The sequence below is a fragment of the Berghia stephanieae genome, chromosome 12, assembly GCF_034508935.2.
Source record: "Berghia stephanieae isolate SIO BIC M18660-M18661 chromosome 12, UCSD_Bste_1.3, whole genome shotgun sequence".
Lineage (NCBI taxonomy): Eukaryota > Metazoa > Mollusca > Gastropoda > Nudibranchia > Aeolidiidae > Berghia > Berghia stephanieae.
Window position 1 is genome coordinate 25,954,296 of NC_088371.1, and position 10,000 is coordinate 25,964,295.

The window sequence follows — 10,000 nt, forward strand, 5'->3', positions numbered from 1 at the left end:
AGGAGAATAGAGGGGGCGTTGTACTGGTAGATTATTATTTTAGTGTTGGAATGCAAGGATGTTGATTTCCAAATATTTCTGAGAGCTTTAAAAGTGCAAGCTGCATGTCCAATTCTAGTACTAACTTCATGTTCAATGTTGCTATCGGCTAAGATGTAACTGCCCAGATATTTGGTGTTCCATCTCCTCCATATGTGCCATGGATTTTGACCATTTGACCCACTCCAGTAGGGAGTGAACCAGGGACTGTGGGAGCTGGATACTAGTGGGAATTGAAGCCGGGACTATGGGAGGTGACACCAGAGGAGAATGTACATGAGACCATAGGAGATAGGCACCAATGGAAATGAACCTGGGACTGCGAGAGGTAGATACCAGTGGAGAGAGAACCCGGGAATATGGGAGATGGACGCCAGTGGAGAGTCAATCCAGAAGGGTACTTCTTTTTCCGAAACCTACAGAAACCGGAAGATGGGCAGCAATGGGAAGTAAACCAGGGACTATGGGAAGTGGGCACCACTGGGAGAGTAAACTTGGGACCATGGGAGGGGGATATCAGAGGAAATTGAACCTGGGACTACGAGAGGTAGATACCAGTGGAGAGTGAAGTAGGGAGTGAAGCCAGAAGAATACTTCTTTTTTCCGAAACCTACCGAAAACGTCCGAAGTTATGGGAAGTGAGAAGCAGTGGAGGGTGAACCTGGGACTCAGGGAAGTAGGCACCAGTGGGGAATGAACCTGGGAGGAGGGTACCAGTAGAAATGGAAGCCGATAATATGGGAGATGGGCACCAGAAGAGAAGGAACCAGAGACTATAGGGGGTGGACACCAATGCGAAATGAACCCGGGACTATGAGAATGGAGAGTGAAGCCGGGAATATGGGAGGTGGACACCAGTGTGGAGTGAACCCAGAAGGGTATTTCTTTTTTTTTTCCGAAACCGTTCGAAACCGGAAGATAGACAGCAGTGAGGAGTAAACTAGGGAATATGGGAGGTGGGCACTAATGGGGAGTGAACCTAGAACTGTGTGAGGTGGGCACCAGTGGGGGGGGGGGGGGGGGGGGTAATCCGGAACAATCGGGATGAGGAATGCTCACAGTTCTCCCCACCAAAACAATTGCAACAAATAAACAAAACTGTGTGTAACTTTTAACATTTAATTTATAATACCTAAGGGAGAATTTAATGAGAAGACAAATCATCTCTCTGGCTATCTAACAACAAAAACAATAATAATAATAATAATAATAAATAATATATAATAATAATAATAATAATAATAATAATAATAATAATAATAATAATAATAATGATAATAATAATAATAATATATAATAATAATAATAATAATAATAATAATAATAATAATAATAATAATAATAATGAGCCGAGTGACCTCAAACGTCAATAAAATGAGATATGGAGGGTTTCATCACAACACAATCAACTCAAAAAAATACCTCAATGTGAAGTTTAATATATTATAATCACCAATGTATCACTGCTTGGGGTTCCTGGCCTCCCATAGTGGGCAGGGAGGTACTTACTGCGTCCTCTATCCCACTATAGCTGTTTTCCAATTTGCTGTCTGTCCTTGTCTTGGGATGAGATTACTAGGTTTTGTGCTGGCCCTGACCGGATACCCTGGCTGGGAGGGAAGCAGTCAAATGTATAGTTAGTTTTCAGAGATGATATTTTTTTCCTTGTAAATCATATCTCTGTTATTTATTGTATTATTTTTTTTCTTTTACATATGTATGATTTATAAACATGTGAGTGTATTCCTCTTAGTGGGGACATGTGCTTGTGTCTGGATGATACATTTAGGTGATCCCAAACTAAGTACCTTGATAGTATGCTCTTGGAATCTACATCTGTTTCCTATTTAAACTAATTACCCTGTGTCTTAATTTTCTTTCGTGTTTTAATTGTAATTCTAGAACTTTTTACTATCCCATTTTCTTCCTTTTTACTGGCGCTAATATGACCTAAATGTGTTGCAAGCGCCGTAAAACAAAACAAACAAATAACGATGTAGCAATTTTGGTGGGTTGCCACGATTTGATATTATTCGGTTATCAGAATCCCGGACAAATCGATAATACACAACACACTTGCACAGGAGCACGCCCAAGGGGCATCCTAGGATAGAGAAAATACACATACCAGCTCGCACGTCGCACACTCGCTGATTGAGATAGATAGATAGATAGATAGATAGATAGATAGATAGATAGATAGATAGATAGATAGATAGATAGATAGATAGACAGATAGATAGATAGATAGATAGATAGATAGATAGATAGATAGATAGATAGATAGATAGATAGATAGATAGATAGATAGATAGATAGATAGATAGATAGATAGATAGATAGATAGATAGATAATAGATAGATAGATAGATAGAAGATAGATAGATAGATAGATAGATAGAGTAGATAGATAGATAGATAATAGATAGATAGATAGATAGATAGATAGATAGATAGAATAATAGATAGATATAAGATAGATAGATAGATAGATAGATAGATAGATAGATAGATAGATAGATAGATTAGATAGATAGATAGATAGATAGTTAGATAGATAGATAGATAGATAGATAGATAGATAGATAGATAGATAGATAGATAGATAGATAGATAGATAGATAGATAGATAGATAAATAGACACCAACTTACAAACTTACGTGCAACAGTGCAACTTCAATTGCTTATAGTTGGTTAGACAAACGAACTTCGATGAGGACTGATAATGCTGTGAATATAGATAGAACGAAGTTGATGTCACTCAGGTCTTTGTTATTGTTTTTTGTTGTTTTGTTTTTTTTTTTGCCACCCATGTTTATGAGTAATTATCACTAAACTGTTTTAACTAGACTAGAAACGTTCAAGGTTACACATAGTTGGTACGATATATTTCCGGATGGCAATGTTGTGAGATTCTTAGCCAAGCGCAGAGCATCATTACGCTATCCGCGTTCAATCTATAGATAGTATGCGCTTGGCTTAGAAGTTCACAACATTGCTATCCGGAAGTATAACGGACCAACACACAAAACTGTGTGTAACCATGAACGTTTATAGTGAGGTTAATGCAGTTTAGTGAGAATTACTCATAAATGCGGATGGCAAAAAACAATAACAAAGACCTGTGTGACGTGAACTTCGAATTATCTATAGCTTTGACAAATCACTGAGACCACATCCGGAAATATAACGGACCAACATACAACACAAAATTATGTGTAACCGAAACGTTTATTGTCTGATTAATACAATAGACACCTAGATAACCACGCCTCTCGGACAGTCGTCATAATGTAAACAATGGCAATGATTGGTTAGCATAGAGAACTACACAGGTTTTAATTTGATGGTATGTGTCGAAGTAAAATACTCACACTGTTCTACCGCTTGATGTGAGGCCTACTCCTAAAAATAGCTGACTAAAAACAATAACAATAACAAAGAGCTGAGTGGCGTCAATTTAATTGAATCTATACACAGACATACGCTTAAGTAAAATACTCACCAGTTCTGCACTCCAGATCAATCGTACCACTACACAAGACTATTTATAGCCTTAGACGTTAAAGATAGAACGAATATAACGTCACGCAGGTCTTTGTTATTGTTTTTTGCCATCCATGTTTTATGAGTTATTCTCACTATAAACTGTATTAACCAGACTATGAACGTTCATGGTTTCACATTGTTTTGTGTGTCCGTCAGTTATATTATTTCCGGTCGATAATGTTGTGAGCTTCTTAACCAAGCGCACAGCATCTATAGTCTGTTTGATGGAATGAAGTCAGAACTGGCGACCTAAAAACAATAACAGAAAGCAGAGTGTCTTCAGCTTCATTCATTCTATAGCTATTGTGAAATCCGTTGGTCATGCGCAATGCAATGTCGTCCTCAACGATATTTTAAAATCAAATCAATGTTGATAATGCGATTGATGTTGCAACAAGATCATTACAATTTATACACACATACACACACGATGCCACCATGCATCCATGCAATGCCAAAACATACACACTATCAGAAAATTATGTGTGTAAAAATAGTATCGACCATAACTCTCTCTCTCTCTCTCTCTCTCTCTCTCTCTCTCTCTCTCTCTCTCTCTCTCTCTCTCTCTCTCTCTCTCTCTCTCTCTCTCTCTCTCTCTCTGTGTGTGTGTGTGTGTGTGTGTGTGTGTGTGTGTTTCCCGGTGATTCGGAGATCGTTCATTTGACATGGGTGTTATGCCGTGCGTGGTGTAGTGTGTGTGTGTGTGTGTGTGTGTGTGTGTGTGTTTGTCTGTGTGTGTGTGAGAGAGAGAGAGAGAGAAATATAGATAGATAGATAGATAGATAGATAGATAGAAAGATAGATAGACAGATTTATATATATATATATATATATATATATATATATATATATATATATATATATATATATATATATATATATATATATATATATTATATATATATATATATATATATATATATATATATATATATATATATATATATATATATATATATATATATATATCTTCTTCTTCTAGGTTTCATGCCTGGTCCAGGCTTCGGATACTGCATGAATTATCTCTCTCCATTCCTCCCTGTCTCTTGCCTTTTCAAACAGCTCCTGGATTGTTAGGCTGGTGAAGCCCTTCAGTTGGTCTATGAGTGTTTTTCTTTGTCTCCCCCGGGCGCGTTTACCAGGTATTTTTCCACAACTTGCCAGGTATTCATTCTTATCTTTCCTTACTATGTGTCCGAAAAAGGATAGTTGTCGATCCACTATTAAGGGCATTAGTTTCCTTTGTTGGTATGTTTGTTTTAGCACTTCTTCGTTCGTTTTGTGTGCAGTATACGATATTCTCTGCATCCTTCTCAAGCACCACATTTCAAAAGCTTCAATGTTCTTTTGTGTTTCTGCATTTGTAGTCCAGCTTTCGCATCCGTATAACAAGATTGGCCACACGTAGCACTTCAAGACTCGGAATCTAATCCCGAACGATATCTGTTTGTTTTTCAAAATGTTTCCCAGGTCCATGAAGGCCTGTTTGGCTTGAGTTATTCTTGCTCGTATGTCTCGGTTACATCTTCCATCTGTTGTCACTATTGAACCTAGGTATTTAAAACTTTCTACGTTGGTAAGTTGCTCGCCGTGAATCGTTATATTGCAGGTGTTGTTGTTTTCGGGGTTTTTCTGTATTACCATGCATTCCGTTTTGGTGATATTCACTTCCATTCCCTTGGCTTCACTATCTACTACCACTTTGTCAACAATCTTTTGAAGTTGGATTTCTGATGTTGCAATGAGTACCGTATCGTCTGCGTATCTTATATTATTTAGTTGTGACCTCCCACTTTTATTCCCTCCATATTATTTATGCCCCTCATGATTGTTTCTTGGTATAGATTAAACAGATCTGGTGAGGCAACACACCCTTGACGGACTCCTTTCTTAATAGGAATGGAATTTCCTGTAGAGTTTCCGATTTTGATAGATGCCTGCTGGGTGTAGTATAATGTTTGCATGAGTCTGAGGTCTTTCTCATCAGCGCCAATGGAGTGCAGTTGTTTTAGTATTTCTTCGTGGCGTACTCTATCAAAAGCTTTTTTGTAGTCGACAAAACAGAGGTATAGTGGGGTCTGAACCTGTATAGCTCTTTCACTTAAAACACGGAGGAGGTATATTGCGTTCCTTGTCCCTCTGTCAGGTTGGAATCCATATTGTTCTTCTGTGATTTCGGGGTTAATCTTATTCCTTAGCCTGTTGATAATTATACGCAACAGTATTTTGTTGATGTGGCTTATTAAACTTATAGTTCTAAAATTTTCGCATCTGACTGCACCTGCTTTCTTTGGTATTGCTATGAAAATAGAGTTACAGAGATCTTCTGGAATTTTCCCAGTATTGTATATATTGTTGAATAATATGTGAAGTTCATCAATTGCTAGATCTCCTAGGCTTTTTAATACCTCTACAGATATTTCATCAGGGCCTGTTGCTTTACCATCCCTCATTCGTTCCATGGCATGTTCAATTTCACTTTTGGTGATGTTTGGTCCGCTTAATGGTTCTTTGAATTTCAGTGGTGGTTCATTTCTATTTGGATCATTGTACAGTTCGCCTATGTATTCTACCCATCGGCTTTCTATATGTTGTTCTTCAAATAGCAGTTCCCCTTGTTTGTTTTGGATACAACTTCCTGCTGCTTTGCTTTTCCTTTTCCCTGATAGTTCTTTTATTCTTTGGTGAGCTTGTTGGGGGTTGGGTTTGTATTCTCTTTCGATTTCGCAGCATTTCCAGTCTAGATAGTTCTCGTGTGCCTCGATGCATTTGGATTTAATGTGGTTGTTCAATGTTTGGTATTCTGCAGACCCTCTGTTGCATTTTCGTCTTTCTTCAAATAGGTTTAGAATTTCATTTGTCATCCATTCCTTTTTGCTGTTTATTTGAGCTATTGGTAAATGCTTTTCTGCAGTTGCTTTGACACACTTTTGGAATATATCAAATTGTTTTTCACATTTTTCATTATCAGGTTCACTTTGGCTTTGTATCATGAGTGCATTTTCAAATTCTTCTCTCATTTTTGTTTGTATGCCATTGTCTTTGCATAACCTGTAATCCCTCTTTATTCTACCAGCTGTTCTCTGAATAGCTTTAAACTTTATCCTTATTGTACAAACAACTGGACATGGTCATGTCTACATCGGCGCCTGGGTAGGTTTTGCAATTTAATATGCCATTTCTGAATCTTGATGATACTGCTAGGCCTGATTTATATATATATATATATATATATATATATATATATATATATATATATATATATATATATATATATATATATATATTATATATATATATATATATATATATATATATATATATATATATATATATATATATAGAGATAGAGAGAGAGAGAGAGAGAGAGAGAGAGAGAGAGAGAGAGAGAGATGAGGATTGGCGGGGTTGGCGGAATACTGGAACCATCAATGATATACTCATAGATGGCGAATCAAATCACGGGCCGATTCCATTTATTGAGTGAGGGCTTTGCTTTCTAAGACGTAACTGGAAGTATAGTCAGTTTAATATCTCACGAATATATATATATATATATATATATTATATATATATATATATATATATATATATATATATATATGTGTTGTCGTGTGTGTGTGTGTATATATATATGTATATAATATATATATATATATATATATATATATATATATATATATATATATATTAGTAAAAAGCCCGCAATTTCGCGGGGAAAGAACTATTTTCATTCGATACTGTACTCACCATCATTTAATGTGGGCAGATTGGTAAACAACGTTGTCTGTGTAATTTGGTATATCTTCGGTTGATTTTTTTTGTGTGGCCCAATATGAAGTGTAAGCCACTATAGCCTCTGACCCGTGACACAGCAACATACAGTTGTCCGTGTGTGAATACCGGTTGTGGTAAGAAAATCCCCACCTTGCTTAATGTCTGCCCCTGAGACTTGTTAATTGTCATTGCATATGACAATTTTACCGGAAACTGTCTTCTATTTATAATAAATGGTAAGCCTGAATCAGTTGTTGTCGTCAGATTGATTCTAGGGATAAACACTATGTCGCCAGCTCTACTACCGGTAATTATCTTGGCTTCTAATACTTTTGAACCTAATTTAATTATTAACAAACGGGTGCCATTTAGGAGGCCTGATTTAGGATTTATATTTCGAAGCAGCATGACTGACGTGTTGGCTTTAAAATGTAATGCATGTGGAGGAAGTCCGGGAGGTGTAAGTTCGTTCAAGAATTCAATCGGGTATAAGTTGATGTCAGAGTCACCTTGAATGGAATCAGCACTGCGGTAAATTTGTTCAGTTGATGAGGTCAACCTGGACAGAACGGCTGCATTTATTTTGTCAACATTTTCATGGGTTGTAGTCAATATTGCTCTCTCTGATAGATAACGTTCATCCGCAAAGTTCAGATTCAAATCATTGTATACAGCATTTATCAAGCATTCTGGGTCATTTTCAGGAAGGCATAGCGCTGTAGGTAATTTAACAGAATACTTTCCTATTTCGCTGAAAACCGGCTCTGTACCATTTCCGATGCGGAGAAGCCAATTTGCAAAACAGTTATTGTCATCAGTAACCCTCATGTTCTTATTCATGTGAAAAATGGTGACAAAATTCCAAATAATTGACTTGTTAAGTGTGACACTTAATATATCGGCTTCACTTCCTTTGTTAACAACAGGTAGAATTTGCCGAAAATCCCATCCAAGTACAACCACTTTGCCCCAAAAGGTTTTGAACTGCCTGTTATGTCACAAAATGTCCTGCTCACACATTCAAACACACGCCTGTCCATCATAGGTGCTTCATCCCAAATTATGAGAGAACTACTCTTCAGTAACTTAGCTGTGTCTGATTGGCGACTGATGCTACAGGTGCTGTTATCCGTTATTGGAATTGGAATTTTGAACGTTGAATGTGCTGTTCTACCACCGTGCTGACAAAAGATCAAGGGTGAAAATACAAATTTAAAGAATACGGGGGATGTAGGAGCTTTCGGAATGTCTCCCCTTTACTTAACTTATGGAAAAACAAACACCTTAGCACCTTTAATAACACTTATGACTAACCTCTCGAGCTAACCCTAATAGAAAAAAACAGCTCTCGGACTGCTTTGCACTACCTTTCAATACTTAACAAATCACAATGGCGGCCGAAAATCAAAACAATGGTCAAATTAGGAAATTTTAAACTTTCACAAATCTATCAAGGTTTGTTCTAGAGTTTTTAAAATATTTCTATATGACAAACTGAATAAATAAATGCCTTACAAAATATCAACGGTGAAAATACAAATTTAAAGAATACTGGGGATGTAGGAGCTTTCGGAATGTTTCCCCTTTACTTAACTTATGGAAAAACAAACACCCTAGCACCTTTAATAACACTTATGGCTAACCTCTCGAGCTAACCCTAATAGTAAAAAAAGAATCAAAATGGCGACTGAAATACCTTCATGTGATCAAGTGAATAATATCACTATGAATGCCACGATTTGCTGAAAAATGCCAACACACACACACACACACACACACACACATGTATACACCACACACAACACACAAACACACACACACACACACACACACACACACACACAAACATATCATAACAAAACTGATCACCGCTAAATCAACAACACAACGGAAGTAATAATAATACTTGATGTCATAAATAGATGACGCAAATTGACAACTTTTTACAGTGTCAAATTTAGTTGATTTTGGGAGCCAAGTGTCGTCGGTACATATTTTATGATATTATCTGTTTGACTCAACGAACTTTCAAACTGACTTTAAATTATAAAAGGAAATCAAGTTATCTGTTTATCTATCTGTAAAAAATACATTTCTAATTTTCAAATCTTTCAGTAGAGTTGTGCGCCGTATCAATTTTTTTATTGACTCAAATAAGCACAATGTTCTCCACAATGCTATATTTTTTAAAGAAAGGATAATATATATATATATATATATATATATATATATATATATATATATATATATATATATATATATATTTATATATAATGTAAATTTTCACTCACATTTTTTGCCGAGACGACTCGATTCTGTGTTTTTCCTTTAGTTCACACTTCTTCAGTCGGCATAATCCATTCTGTCATGTCCGTAGAAAACTCCAAACTAAAGTTGTTTCTCTGTGTAGTGGTGATTAGTTTTGATGTGTATTGTGATGTGCTCTCATGTTTATATTATGAGTGTGTGTGTGTGTGTGTTTGTATGTGTGTGTGTGCGTGTAGGTGTGTTGTGTGTACATGTGTGTGTGATATTGTAGTGGAATGTGGTTGCGGCGGGGGGGGGGGGGGGGGGGGGGGAGGGAAGAGGGGGAGGAGGGGTATAATGGGGTCGGGAGGGGGGGGGGGAAGG

General features: G+C 36.8%; 1 protein-coding gene across 7 annotated transcripts in view; it reads right to left on the reverse strand.

The window, feature by feature from the left end:
• Positions 1-10,000, reverse strand: part of LOC144958348 (uncharacterized) — a 65,518-nt gene that overhangs the window by 25,750 nt on the left and 29,768 nt on the right. For 2 of the 7 annotated variants that reach the window (XM_078890290.1, XM_078890284.1), the window contains exons 1-2: positions 3,546-3,927; positions 1,493-1,649 (exon numbers count right to left, since the gene is read on the reverse strand). The gene's annotated coding sequence lies outside the window, so the exon portion shown is untranslated. Of the gene's footprint in view, positions 1-1,492; positions 1,650-2,700; positions 3,063-3,545; positions 3,929-10,000 lie in introns of those variants that run through there. The other 5 variants (XM_078890287.1, XM_078890285.1, XM_078890286.1 and 2 more) reach the window with 5 other exon arrangements.